Source organism: Zalophus californianus, chromosome 12 (genome assembly GCF_009762305.2).
Source record: "Zalophus californianus isolate mZalCal1 chromosome 12, mZalCal1.pri.v2, whole genome shotgun sequence".
NCBI classification, from domain to species: domain Eukaryota; kingdom Metazoa; phylum Chordata; class Mammalia; order Carnivora; family Otariidae; genus Zalophus; species Zalophus californianus.
The window spans coordinates 52,224,680-52,239,328 of NC_045606.1; the positions used below are offsets into that span (position 1 = coordinate 52,224,680).

Genomic DNA, 14,649 nt, shown 5'->3' on the forward strand with positions numbered 1-14,649 from the left:
CATCTGTCAGGGAACCTGTCATAATGTAATATAATTAAACATGATCATAGTAATAAATACAGAAATATAATAACAATACATATAGAAATAGAGTTACCATGGGAATGACAACCTCTAAGATTTGCAGTGCACTATCTTCACACAACACTGAGCAGCCCTGTGACCCAGCCATCCCTCAACTCCACACATTTTAATGACCCCTAATCACCTATGAAAAGAAAAATGCACACCCATCTACTTAATACAGGAAATTTGCCATGCTGGCTTCAGCCAGCCCCTCCAATATTATCTCCTATTTCTTAAACTCTTCACATACCTATGCTCCACTCTACCTGGCACACTTTCTCAGAACTGACTCACACTTTCCTATTATCTTGTTTTTAATCATTTGTTTGCCTGGTACACCCTTTCTCCTTTTTCCACCTGTAAATATCCCATCCATTTTTCAAATGTCATTTCTTCCAAGAAGCCATATCTTTTCCCCACACCAAATAAGAAGTGAGCACTCCTTCCTTTGAACCTCACTGTATTTTATCTATACCTCAGTTATAATGTGTAATATACTGCCTTTTATCAGCATTATTGACTCACTTGATTGATCCTGTACCACATGGTAAACTTCTTAAAGTGGATATTATGTCTCATTTTATGTCTTCTATGAAGCCAAATCCAGGGTTTATGCAGAATAATTTTTTTAATTCACTTAATTGAACTAAATCACTAGGTCTCATTCTCAATAAGGATGCATTAAATTTTTGTGGTTAAAAGCTTTCTTTGGTGCACCTGGGTGGCTCAGTCATTAAGCGTCTGCCTTCAGCTCAGGTCATGATCCCAGGGTCCTGGGATCGAGCCCCGCATCGGGCTCCCTGCTCCGTGGGAAGCCTGCTTCTCCCTCTCCCACTCCCCCTGCTTGTGTTCCCTCTCTCGCCGTGTCTCTCTCTGTCAAATAAATAAACAGAATCTTAAAAAAAAAAAATCTTTCCTTATTCCTTAGGAACCTTATCAGTAAGAAATTTTGTTTTCTAGCTACTTGCCAAAAAATTAGAATTAATAATTATATTTCCAGTCTTCATCATATTCCATTTGCTTTACTTCTCCAAGAGCTGAAAAACAGTCAATTGCTATTAGATGTATAACCCGTAAGACTGATGTTCACTGTTTCATTTTGTTCAACCAAGCAGGGTTAAAAATTATTCCTTTTTTTTTTTTTGTCTTATAAAGTTAGTCTATCGCTTATTGTATAGGTCTTCATTTCCCCAACATCTTCAGTGTAAATAATAAGAAAAGTCTTGCAGAGAAAGTAGGTGGTATTTCCTTATTCAAAATGGAGTGGGGCACTTGGGTGGCTCAGTTGATTAAGCATCTGCCTTCAGCTCAGGTCATGATTTCAGGGTCCTGGGATGGAGCCCCATGTCGGATTCCCTGTTCAGCAGGGAATCTGCTTCTCCCTCTCCCCCTGCCCCTCCCCACTGCTTGTGTTTGCTCTCTCGCTTTCACTTTCAATTTCAATTTATTTTCACTCTCAAATAAATAAATAATCTTAATTTTAAAAAAACCCCCAAAACAAAACAGAGCAGATCCAACTCACAAATAATTATAAGACAGGAAGCATCTTTGGTCGTCCATCTGCTGGGACTACTAGGTCACTGTAGGTTTTATCACTTTACTGTTAAGACTATACTTAAACAGTGCTAATGAAAAATCATTACCATATTTGATTCAATTTGGATAACTTATAAATATGTGACAAATACATGATTTTTAAAAATTATCCATGTATGTTTCTAAGGCCCACAGAATCACAGACATGTGTCAAACACTGGGTTCTAGATGCCAATTAAAGATGGTGATGGTCAATGACACAAAGATACAAAAGCAAGTGAGACTAACAATATTTATAATTTAAAATTATTTTAAATTCTGTTTCATTGACTTAACCTAACAATCAAATCCAGATATTTGCATTCAGTTGCTCCTGAGATGAGAGCAAAGTTTTATGCCCCCCTCACCCGAATAAGCTCATTTTCTATTTTTTTATTGAAATGAGATTACAGTTCCCTTTTTGTTTTCGCTCCTAGAAAGATCAGTTATCTGAGACTGAATTCTTACTTTCTAGGCCCAAAAATACGTAAGAATGCTGATGTTAAAAAACTCACAGGGTGGTAATTTTCAATCAAAGGGACTTAAAGTTTTGAGTCTCCGATTCTCAAATCTGAAATTCCTCTATAGCTTCTCTAACATGTGGCCATCTAATCTCGACTTTAATATGTCTAATATTAGGAAGCTCACCATTTCACAAAGGAGTCCTCTTCCCTAGAATTAATTCAAATTTCAGAAAGCCCTTTCTTATAATGTACTGAAATTTACCTTTTTTTCTAACTTCTCATTCATTCCTACTTCTATCCTCTAGGGCTACAAATGATTAAGAAAAAATTACCATTTCACATCATTGTCCTCCCTTTAAATATTTGATTAAAATTACCTTGCCCTTCCTTAGGTTTCAATCTTAGCTCTACCTGCCAGCTTTATGTATCATTCTGGCTTTAAATGCCTTTAAAACATTATCCTAGGAAAGTTACTATCTTTAAGCCTCCAAGTTTTCCCCTATAACATGGAGATGAAAATAGGATCTAACTCATAGGGTTTATCTTAAGGATTTCATGAGAAAAACACTTCAGAAGTGCTTAACACACTGTCACTGCCCCCTTTGACTATGATAAAGATCTCTTTCCTTTAAATATCCTTTCTCAGTATCTTCTATGAGAAGCCTTCTTTCTCCCGGTCCATCACCATCCCTCCATTTTTGTTTTTATTTAAATTGTTCTTTCACAGTGCCTTTTCCACCTGCCTGGCAAAGAGATAACAGCAGTGATGCTTCTATGACCCCAAATAGTTCTACAACTTGTGATACCACACAAGTCCCACTTATCCCTTTGTTGTGGTCTACCTTCTCTACAGGCTGGAGATCAGCACAGTATTAAAGAAGACCACAATGCTGATTGGCACTGCCCACTCCTCTCTTGGAATTTCTACGCCAGGGTCCTCATCCCAGCCTTTAATCCTCTCTCAGAGCTGCAAAATGTAGATTGTCAGAGATATTCTTTTCTCTCCCAGCTTCCCCTAAGCCCCAACAGAAAGTAGATAAATAAATGCACATATTCCAGGGTGAATGGGTGGCTCAGTTGGTTAAGCATCCGACTCTTGATTTCAGCTCAGGTCATGATCTTGGGGTCCTGGTATCAAGCCCCACGTCGGGCTCCACACTCAGCAGGGAGTCTGCTTGAGGATTCTCTCCCTCTCCATCTGGCCCTCTTCCTGCTCACAGGCTCTCTCTCTCTCATTCTCTCTCAAATAAATATTTTTCAAAATAAACAAATAAATAAAAAATAAATGCACGTACTCCATGTTCTTTTTTTGTCAGTGCCCTTGTCTGATCAGGTGTTGTATAGTTAATCTGACAAAGCACTTTTGCTGTTGAGCTAACACGAACTAATGATTTAATTTTCTACCCTTCCAAGTAACAAAAAAATGTTATATTTGAGACCAACTTTAGAACCCTGACACATGCTTGGAATGACTTTAAGTCTTTGAGAACACATGACTTTTCCTTGCAGGTATCTTAGTAACATGCTAATAAGCTTATTTCTCTTAGTTCTTTAAATTTGTCTTTTTATTTTTTTAATTCTAGAGAGAGAACAGAGTGGGGGGGCAGAGAAAGAGGGAGAGAGAGAATCTCAAGCAGACTCCCAAATGACTTCAGAACCTGATGCAGGGCTAGATCTCACGACCCTGAGATCAGGACCTGAGCCAAAATCAAGAGTCAGACACTCAACCGACTTAGCCACCCCAGACAACCCCTTTAAATTTGTCTTTAGTGGTGTGTGTGTGTGTGTTTGTGTGTGTGTATGTATGTGTGTGCAGGACATCACAGACTTCCATATCTGTTAATAAGAAGTGGTAACTTAGAATGGCAATGATGGCAATCTCAAACTGGAGGATGTTGGTATGATATGGGCTTCTCAATAAGAAATCCTGTGACATATCTTAAGTAAAGGTACTTACCCCTAAAAGCTCACAACATCTGGCTTAGTCCAATTCTAAATACTAATCTATTCATGATCTCATGCTATGAACATATTTATACATAAAAAATATATTTCACAAATGCTGCTGCTGCTTCTTGTGAGTGAGTGTTCACTATCCACAGATGATTATCTAAAGGTTAATAAATTAACTTTAAAAGAGAGAAAAATAGAGGGATGTCAAATGCCTTAGGGCTAGATATAGCAAGCCTCTCTTTCCTCAGTGTATTCCTAATACTTTCTGAACACTAGATTTCAAAATGGATCATCTAAAAAACTGAAAAGACCCTTATAATCAAATAGATTTTTCAACAAACATCAACAAAAGCACAACTTTCCTGTGTATTTCATGTATTCCCAAAACAGGAAATTACTTAAATTCCTCTAAAAGTTTGGCCATTCTCTAAACAGCATTGATTTCCTCAACCATTTCCATTTAGAAGTTATCCATGCTAACTATGAGATCACTCTTCAAAACAAATTTAAAGTAATATGTTCAAATTGATTTTGCTCACATTAGTGGCTGGCTTTACTGAGAAACATCTTCTACTGGCTTGTTTTCTACTTTGAAAGAGGTAGCAAATTTCAGAAAGCCTATCTTGTAGAAATTTAAATGGAAATAAAATAAGAAAATCAATCAGTGATTCAAAGGATTGTTTCAGCTATTAAACACAACATTTTGGGTCTTCTGTGCCACTCACCATAAAGTGACCATCTTGAGTGGATCAAGTTGATTAAGAAGTTGATAAAAACTAAGACATCAATAAAATCCATCTTTTGTTTTCACAAACATCCAAAATTCTCATTTATAAAACAAGGAGGAACATGATGATTACTATACATAAAAATGATAGAAACTGGGGCACCTGGGTGGCTCAGTCAGTTAAGTGTCTGTCCCTTGATTTTGGCTCAGGTCATGATCTCAGGGTTGTAAGATTAAGCCCTGCATCAGTTTCCATGCTGGGCATGGAGCCTGCTTAAAATTCTCCCTCTCCCTCCTCTCTCTCTCCCTCCCTCTCTAAAAAAAAAAAAAAAAAAAAAAAAAATTATAGATACAACACAGACATGTCAAAAACAAAAGACATTAAAGAGCTCTTTTTTGTGAACATCGGTATGTAGGTAAGAGGAATGAGCCAATGAGAATATATAACAGGGCTCAACCAGTTAACCAGTTAACTGGGCTTACGGTCTGATGTCAGAGATGTTTCTTAAAATAATGTTAAAAGAAAACAGTTAACGATCTCATATTCTTAAATACTTTCTTTTTAAGATTAAACCACTTTTTGAATCAATATTCTACACATCCTAAATGTGCCAAAGTTTTGAAGACTATAACAGAGTTTCCTATGTATTATCTTACTCTGTAGAAGTCTCTCTAAACCTGAAGATTCCCTTCTCTTTCCCCTTTGGGACCCATATCACGGGACTTGGCACAGTTACACTCTATCCTCATGGTCAGTCCCAAGCTGCTGAGACTTTATCTCTGAAAAGGGATCACACATTTTCAGTGACTTATTCTGAAGCTCATCTTTTCATCCCTGACAAGTAATGTATTGAAAAAATCCTTGGACAGGGAGTCAGCAGCCTTGAGTGTCATATCAACTATACCACTCATTTACTGCTTCACTTTGGGCAAATCACTAAACCTCATACAACTTCAGGTCTCTTGCGTGCTTAATGAGAATAATACTTTGCTCATTTGCTCATTCAAGTATTTACTGAGGGCCTACTAAGGCGAGGCATGGTCTTAGAGGCCAGAGATGCCTCTTGAAACTGGACCCTATCTCTGCCCCTGAAAAATTTATGGTTCAAAAGAGGAGAGACACATTTGAATTGACATGTAGAATACAGCATAATAAATGTCAAGCAAAGGGGAGGACCCAATGACCTTTCTAAAAGGTAAACATTTCTCAGCATTACTGATAAAAGAGATCCCCGGTACTTAAACTTATAGCAAAACAGATACAAATATGAGTCAGCTAACATAGCAGTCAAAGGCATACAAACCAAAAAGTGAAGTGGAAATTATTTGTTTATGGCTCCTAGAAGGGTATCATGTGGATATATGGCTGCATTTCAGAAGATCACTAAAAATGTATCCAAAATTTGGTGGATATGTTAATTTTTAGAAATAGGGCCCTTAGCTTTTATCAGATTCTCAAAAAGTTCAATGACTCCCAAATCCTAAGAATCAAGCTTCCTAAGGTAGATACATTTTGGAGAAGTTGCAAGTTAAATGCTTGGAATCAAATATAAATAATAGATAGATGTGTATATACATATATATGTATCTATATGTAAATATATAAAATCTTATAAAATCTTCTGCCACTAATTTAGATGTTCCATAAATTGCCAATGTGTCAGTACTTACTATATACGACTCTCAGTACTTACTATATATGACTCTTTAAATATGTTAAATATGTACACCTTTATGAAGTTGTTGAAAATGTTTTTTGGGATTCGCAAGTAAACGAATATCTATGTTTCACACAGATAAAAGTTTCTATAATCGCTATTTCAATGAGAAAAATAAATATTATAAATTCAAATGGCTACATATGGAGATGTCTAACAACTTTTTCTCTTATAAGGACATGTGTAAGAAAAGATAGACTCATTTGCTCTAGAACAGATTTGATCTTGTCCTCAAGCTATACACTACTAGTTACCAAGAGAAAAAAACATTAATCTTTCCAAGTAAAAGTATTAAATTCCTTCTGGCCTAAAAGAACAGTTATATAAGTTACACATGCACATGCACACACACATGCATATGCACACACAGACATAGGATTCATGAGGATTCTCTCATACTCTCATTCCCTCTGAATCCCTTGCATGCCAGTGTAAATTGTAAAGAACCGAGCTTTTAACTCAAGTTCATATATCTAGAAATCTCTGCTAATGTTGCATTTTGGTTCTGAATCAAGATATGTAACTCTGGGATAAATGGGTGGAGTATCCTAGAGGCCCTGCCTGGGAAAGCAGGCTATCAGCCCAGACATCTTGCCAAATTTCATGATGTTCATCTGAATGTTACTATGGCACCCCTCATCGCCATGCCACTGCCACAATATTCCCCAAGAAAGAAAAAAAGCAAAGACACTGTCCTTTGCTCCATTTCAAATCATTTCTTGAAAAAAAATCTTATATTATCTAAATTAAATTCTAAGAATTAAAATCACAGAATCCAAATACAGCCCAACTATGTGACTTTAAATAAGTCAAAGTCATAACCTCAATGAAAAAGTAACATAAGAACTTTAGGTCTTCCACTTGCAAGTTCATCATTCTTTCTATGGTCTTCTTGCCTTCTTAATTATGTCTTTGATACTTCATGAATCAGACCGCAATTCATATTTTAAAAACACTGGAGTTGAATGTTAGTCACAGAGTACTTTCCATTAATAGTCATACACATGATAAATAATCCATACCACAGTCAAAGTGACACTTCTTAAAATATCTTAAGTCACATAGCAAACATTTCCACGCATTTTGTATATACCAGGAACTATTCAAAGCATGTTACAAATATTAATTATTTTGATTCTTACTCTAATCTCACATTGCAGGTGCCACGATCATCCCATTTTACAGGTAAGAAAGCAGAAACACAGAGAAAAAATAATTTGCCCAAAGTCACCCAGCTAACAGGTCAGGGAGCCAAGATTCCACCAGGTAGTCTAGCTCCATGGTCCATTAAGCTCACGGTGTCATTCCCCTGCCTGAAAACATCCATTATCTTCCCATCTCACACAGAGTAAAAGTCTAAGTTCCTACAATGCCTTACTATGTCCTACATATCTCTGATCTACTTCAGACAAACCAAGCAGTCTCCCATCTCAGGGTCTTTGAACTGTCCCTCCACCTAGAGTACTCTGCTTCCATACACACTTTTAGCTTGCTCTCTTTCCTTTCCTATTTCATACCCAGACATTGCCCATCTTCCCTATTCTGCTTTATTTTTCTCCAGAGCACTTATTTTCACTTAGATACGTATTTGTTTCTTTTGTCTATTTCCCGCTACCGCCATTTAAAATGCAAGCTCGGGGCGCCTGGGTGGCTCAGTCATTGGGTGTCTGCCTTCGGCTCAGGTCATGATCCCAGGGTCCTGGGATCGAGCCCTGCATCGGACTCCCTGCTCCGCGGGAAGCCTGCTTCTCCCACTCCCATTCCCCCTGCTTGTGTTCCCTCTCTCACTGTGTCTCTCTCTGTCAAATAAATAAATAAAATCTTAAAAAAAAATAAAAAAATAAAATAAAATGCAAGCTCCATGAAGCAAAGGCTTTGATTTTTTTGTTTGTTGCTCTATCTCCAGTGCCTAGACAGTTGCTGCCATGTAGTAGGCATTCAATTACCATCTGTTGGACAACTGAATAATGATTTATGAATGTGCAGAAGATTCATCTCTCTGTGGGAAAAAAAAGGAAGTAAGAAATGTTGATTCTACTCTGTGTACCCTGCCTTTAACTCCAGTGCTATGTGACCTGAAATTTTTACCCTGCTGCTTGCATTTTCTTCAAAAGGACCCAGACTACAAAGTGATTCAAAGTACATGGAAAATTACACTTCTAATACAACAGACCAATCCTGGACATAGAATAATCCTAAAATATTTGTGGAGAATTATTCAGTTTTCTCATAGTTTAGCTAAAATTTAAATGTAACTTTTTAAATTATTTAAAATAAATATTACTAGTAAAAATAACATAAATACTTTATTCTCAGTGAAATTTTTATAGACTAAAAACTGACAAAAACTTTTATATTGTTGATAGAATTTACACCCACAAGAACAGAGCAAGTAAGAATTATATTTTGTACAAATAAACAAAAAAAGCAACATAAAATTGACAGAAGTTAAGCTTGTACATTTTATTCACTTAAAAAATTTATATAGCTTTTACAAGCTTAGCACCATTCTAAGGCTGATTATAGAAAAGTAATTTATTAAACTTCATCAGAGAGTTAATCATAGAATTATAATAGGATATTATAAAACACCCTATGAGTTATATGCTAATATTATCCTTTTGTATAGATGAGAGCAGTGAAGCACAAGGAAGTTAAGTAACTTATCCCAAGAAACACAAAAGGCAAGGGCAGAGGCATGTTTGGAACCTATCAATTTAGTCCTGTAGTCCTTTCCATGTACTGCTCCCTCTCCAACAAGCTTTTACTATTGATAAGAAAGTTATAGAATATTTACCTCTTCTTATTAGAATTTAGATCTGAAAATTTTGACACAGGCATATTGAGCTTGTTAAAAATAGTAGCCACACACACACACACAAAAAAACTCACAATGGCAAAAGCTAAAATCAGTGCAATATGATATGAACAAAACAACTATAAACTAATAACTTCTGGGAATTTGTCCAAAAAATAGTTGATTGTAGTGCAAATAATTTCTGAAAAATAAACCAAAGGATGCTGTACAAAATAAAGAGTAAAATAGGTTTCATGAAGTTTGCTCTTCTATACCCGCTGGGACGGGCTAAGTAAACCTATGGTAATAGATGACAACTAATTACAATCATTTCAGTGGTTTGAAGCTGGAACGTTTATTTTTCATTCATGCTGCATGTCTATCATATTCTGACAGATGTTTCTGCACTGATTGTCTTCTCTTGGGACTTCCATCATCTAGAGTGCCATTGGTTGGGGTGACAAGCATCATCTCTCTTATTTCATTGGCCACAGCCAGTTACATGGCCATGCCCACCCTCAAGCAGGTGGAGAAGAGCCATTCCCCTGCGTGTCCAGAAATAGAGGGGAATCACTTGTTAGTGAGCAAGTTTTCAGTCAAGATTCAGCAGTATGTGGCTTCCAGATAAATACACAATCAATACTTGGTTTACAAGGAAGATGGGGCAGTGGAAAATGGCTGTAGGGTAGGCAACCAACATTTTCTGTCACCATCAACGCTGGAAATAATAATAAGCATGACAGTAGTGGTCAACATTCATTGAGAATTCACAGAATGCCCAGCACTGTGCTTTGTATGCATTTATTATTTAATTCCCAACTCACACAAGATAAGTGGGGTTTTTTTGTCTATTTTACAAGAGAGAAAACTGAAGAATAGAGAAGTAAGATACCTTTCTGAGCTTTAGAGCTAGTAACTGTTGCAGTTACGACAAGAATTTAGACAATCTGATAAATATCCCCTCTTACAACTGCTCCTCTATAATGTTTCCCCTATTGTGCTTCTCTCCTGAATAGCTCACAATTCGGAGTTTAGAGCACCCTATCTCTGGATATTGCAGGTTTTGCAAACAGTATTCATCAGTGGATCTTGTGTGCAAAATAGAATTTGACCCCGGTGGTTTAGCTATAACTAGAAAAGACAACTTCCACAAAATTTTCTCATAAAGCCTGTTGCCAAGATTGTTGAGAACAGCATGTGCTTTTCCAGATTACAGTGATAAGAAGGTCAATGTTGCTGAGACCTGCAAGTCTTGAAGAGGCAGCACATCTCCAGGAGAGGGATATTTTTGCTGGCCTCCACAAAAGCCTGTGCACTGGTTTCTTGGTGGAGGGAGCTGGCTGAGAGTACTGGGAAACCACACTAATGAGATTCATGCTGTGGGAAGGGCCATCAACAGGAAATGGTCAATAGATTGCCCTAAATCCACTGAGTTTGCAGAGGGGTGCTGCTGCAATAGTCTGGACATCACCATGCTGTCCACTCACTTGAATTCTAAAGGGGTAATAATTGAAGGAAAAAGGAGTCTCTGCCTAAATGAGTTGTATTCAAATTACTCACCTACACCTGGGAGTTTATACATCATACAAGGAAAAAAAATGTAACTATTACAGTGTTGGTATCTGCTGAGCTACAAATCTCTTCAACAAGTGCTAAATGTCATGGGCTGGTAGGCCCTGATGATAATGACCTCCAGTCATTGTCCCCACCACACAACACACAAGCAAATACACACACACTCCATATCTTTCTTGTCTTGTTGCAGATTCCCTCAGGTCCACTTGATCTCTTTTAAAACTATGTATGCCCATTGGATCCTTTCCTCTCACCCATAGAGTACAAAGGACTCTGTGAAGAGGTCTTCAGAGATATTAGCTCAGGTTATTCATCTTGCCAAAGCTGGTCCACTAACCAGCCCTATGATAACCAAAGGGTTTCTAATAGGCTTCCGGTCTACCTTGCCTATACTCTGAAAGCCAATTCCCTTCTGCTTGGGAGGTAGGACTGAGGGGATACAAGGCAGGATTTGGATCTCTCTGATTAATTCTTACATCATCATACATTTTGTTGATTTTGACATCATCTCCATGCCTTATTACCTGCAGGACTTTGGATTTTGATATCCAAAGCCACACTTTTGAACTTTAAAGTAGCTTACTTGTTTCAAGAACTTGGTTTTCAAGACTTTTGCTTCTGCTGTAAGTTTCAAAATCCATTTATCAGTCCAACTGACATCCCCTTTCTAAGCTGTATACCTGCAGTATATAAAGAAAATTATATTGTGAAGAAAAGGTAATGGAAAAGCTGCTCAGTGGAAGAGCAGAAAAGTGGGGTCAAGAACTCTAAGTATCTCAGAATATTATTTGTTGTTTATGCTTTCTAGAATGCTGAGTGTTTCATCCTATTTTGAGGTTAGTCTAATAATTATAATAGCTACATTTATGTAGCATTTACTCAGTGCCAGCACCTTAGATGACTTTATCTTCTAATCCCCACCAAACTCTATGAGTTGGAGCTTTTATCTCCTTTCATAGATAATAAAAAGGGAGTCTTAGATACATTTATTAACTTAGCCAAGTTCACACAGGTAGTAGATGGTGGAGCCAGGCACTATGTTAGATCCTGGATGTACAAAAATGAATGATACAAGGATGAATAATACAAAGATGAATGTACCATCTTTGTAGACATCAGACATTTCAATGGATTCTTAGAGCCCATGTGGCCAGGACCGTTACTAAGGTTTACACACATAGAAGAAGTATTTGACCAAGGATTATGGAAGACTTACTAAAGAACTTAACACCTGAGTTGATTCAAGAAAAATAATCAGGAAGATGAGACAAGTGCAAGGAATGGGAGAGGAAGGAAAGGAAAGAGTATTTCAGTCACAAGAAACAGCTTCAACAAAAGCTCAGAGGCAAGCTGAAATAGAATGATTTGCTCCTTGTTTAGGACTATTTCTCCAGTTATCAACTACACCTGAAAACTTAGTGTCTTGTAACAGTAGTTATTTTGCTTATGAACTTGTATTTTGGATGGGGCTTTGTGGAGACACCTCATCTCTGCTCTGCCTGGCATCATCTGGAGCAGCTCAAAGAATGGGCTAGCATCAACTGAAAACTCACTCTTACGTGAATTGATAATGGCCGTAGGCTGAGACCTTAGCTGGGTCCATGAGCTGATAAACCTACGCCTGGCTTGTCCCTGTGGTTTGAGTTTTCTCACAACATAACGTGGTCACCGGGTTGCAAGGGTGAGCATCCTGAGAGACAGTAAAGAAGGTGGGAGCCATATCACATTTTCTGACTGAGCCTTATAAGTCATGCAGTGTCATTTCTACCACACTTTCTTTGTCAGGACAGCCACAAAATGCCATGCAATTTCAAAGAGAGAAGCAAAGACCTCAACCCTTAAGGGGGATATGGCAAGGTTTTGAAAAAGCATATGGAACCAGAAACATGGTTATAATCTTTCTTAAAATATATAATCCAACACAACTCTAAACATAAAAGAACAATATAAAATGCAGATAGTCATCTCCCGTAACAATGCTCTTTCCTGATCTAATCACACCATTTGCTGCATGAGGTCATCAATTTACTCACTGCTTACCAGGAGGGGGTTACCAGCATAAAGTCAAGAAAATAATTTAAGTCATTCACAAGGCATCAACATGGCTTACCCACACAACAGACTGGACACAGGGAAATCCCGTCTTCACTACACAAAATGCTTGTGTTACCTCGGCCATATGGCAAAAAATATATTCATGAACTGTGTGCAAAGACTTAGCTAAAAATTACGTCCAAAGGTTTGAATTTCATTCTTGCAATTGAAAGAACATCTCAAGTTATTTTTTTCTAGGTTGCTACAGATGCCTCTACTTCTCTAGGCAATAATCTGTAAGCCTTTACCAAGAATCCCTAATGATTTTTCAGAATCATTTCAGGATAGATCTTCTTGTTTGTGGAAATGTTCTCAGAATGGCTTGGATGCTTTTAGCCTCATCTCACCTACTGGATACAACAATCATAGCCCCATGCCATTTAATTTTAACAGTCAGATTTTAAGACGTTATTGTTTCTATGTCCTATAGTGCCCAGAGTGCAGGTGGCTCGGCAATGAAATGTAACTTGGAATGAAGCTAAAAGGAATAGGGCCTTCTTATCTCGAAAAATTTAACTCTGCATTTTCAGCTTCTTAAGCACCTCACCTCCCCCCTGGATGGGATCATCCAGAGACAGAGTAGAGAAGCAACGATTTCTATTGTCTCCCATAGATGAGAATCAAATAATGGTGAGCAAATGCAGACGCGGACCCTACAACCAAGGAATTTACATTTGGGGAGGAAGGGCAAAGGTTAATCAAATAGTCACAGAAAAAAGAATGTAACTGAGAAGGGGAAAATTCTACGAAGGAAAAGCACCTGTGAAAGCATATTATAAAGAAGCTGGCCAGGGAAGGCCTCACCGTGGAAGTGACAGTTGCGCTGTAGCTGAAGAATGAGTATGAGCTAATTTGCATTCAGGGGGGAGAGGGGCAAAGGGATGGAGCGAGAGTTCCTGACCGAACAAATGAGCAGGGGCCTCTCAGGACGAAGTATGGTGAACTCAAGGAAGTGGAAGAAGGACAGCAGGCCCAGCACACAGGATGCTCGGCGCTGTGAGACCAGGTGAGACTGGAGGACCCTTTGTCCCGAGAACAATGAGAAGCCACTAACAAGTTTGAAGCCTCGGTCTTTTTAAGCTCATTCCATCCAGGATCACATAATTGTCAACTAGAGGAAACCAAGCGAGGGTAGTGCGGTTTTTGAGGTACCCGTCCATGTTTGCTGCTATAGCTTGGCACTCGGACTCTACCACTGCCGTCCACTTTGTTTAGCAATACCTGTTCTTACCGTCAACTCCTCTCCCGGGCGCTTCCAACCTCCCCACCACCGCATGGGAAGCCAGCTCCTCCCGGGCTGTGACCGCGCGTCTGCTGTGGCGGGAAAGCGGGCGCCGCCGGAAACGACGACACCCCGCGGGAGGACCCGGATGTACAGGGCGCAGACCTCTGTGCGAAGCACCCAGACTCCCGCCATTACGGCTAAGGAGCCTGTTTGTGGACCTCTGGAACATGCAGGGCGTCGTCGTCCTTGGCTTCTTCCTCATCTGGGTCCTTGGCAGCACCTTTCTGGCTTAATCGGCTTGATGAAGGATGCAGGAATGGGGCCGCTAGGAGGCTGAGAGGCTTGCGAGATAACAAGAGGCCCGTGGCCTCCACATCGTGGAATCCAACTGCTTGGACCCCAGGAAGATCCAGCTACCAGACGGAGAACGAGGGCTGACCCTCGAGAAGCGCCAC

At 38.7% G+C, this 14,649-nt stretch overlaps 1 long non-coding RNA gene across 1 annotated transcript; it reads right to left on the bottom strand.

The window, feature by feature from the left end:
* Positions 1-9,718: 9,718 nt before the first annotated feature.
* LOC113910994 lies at positions 9,719-14,308 on the bottom strand. Its single transcript, XR_003516345.1, has 3 exons — positions 14,201-14,308; positions 11,459-11,555; positions 9,719-9,845 (listed from the first exon to the last, which is right to left on the bottom strand). It is a non-coding gene; the product is annotated as an uncharacterized LOC113910994 (long non-coding RNA).
* Positions 14,309-14,649: the final 341 nt, after the last annotated feature.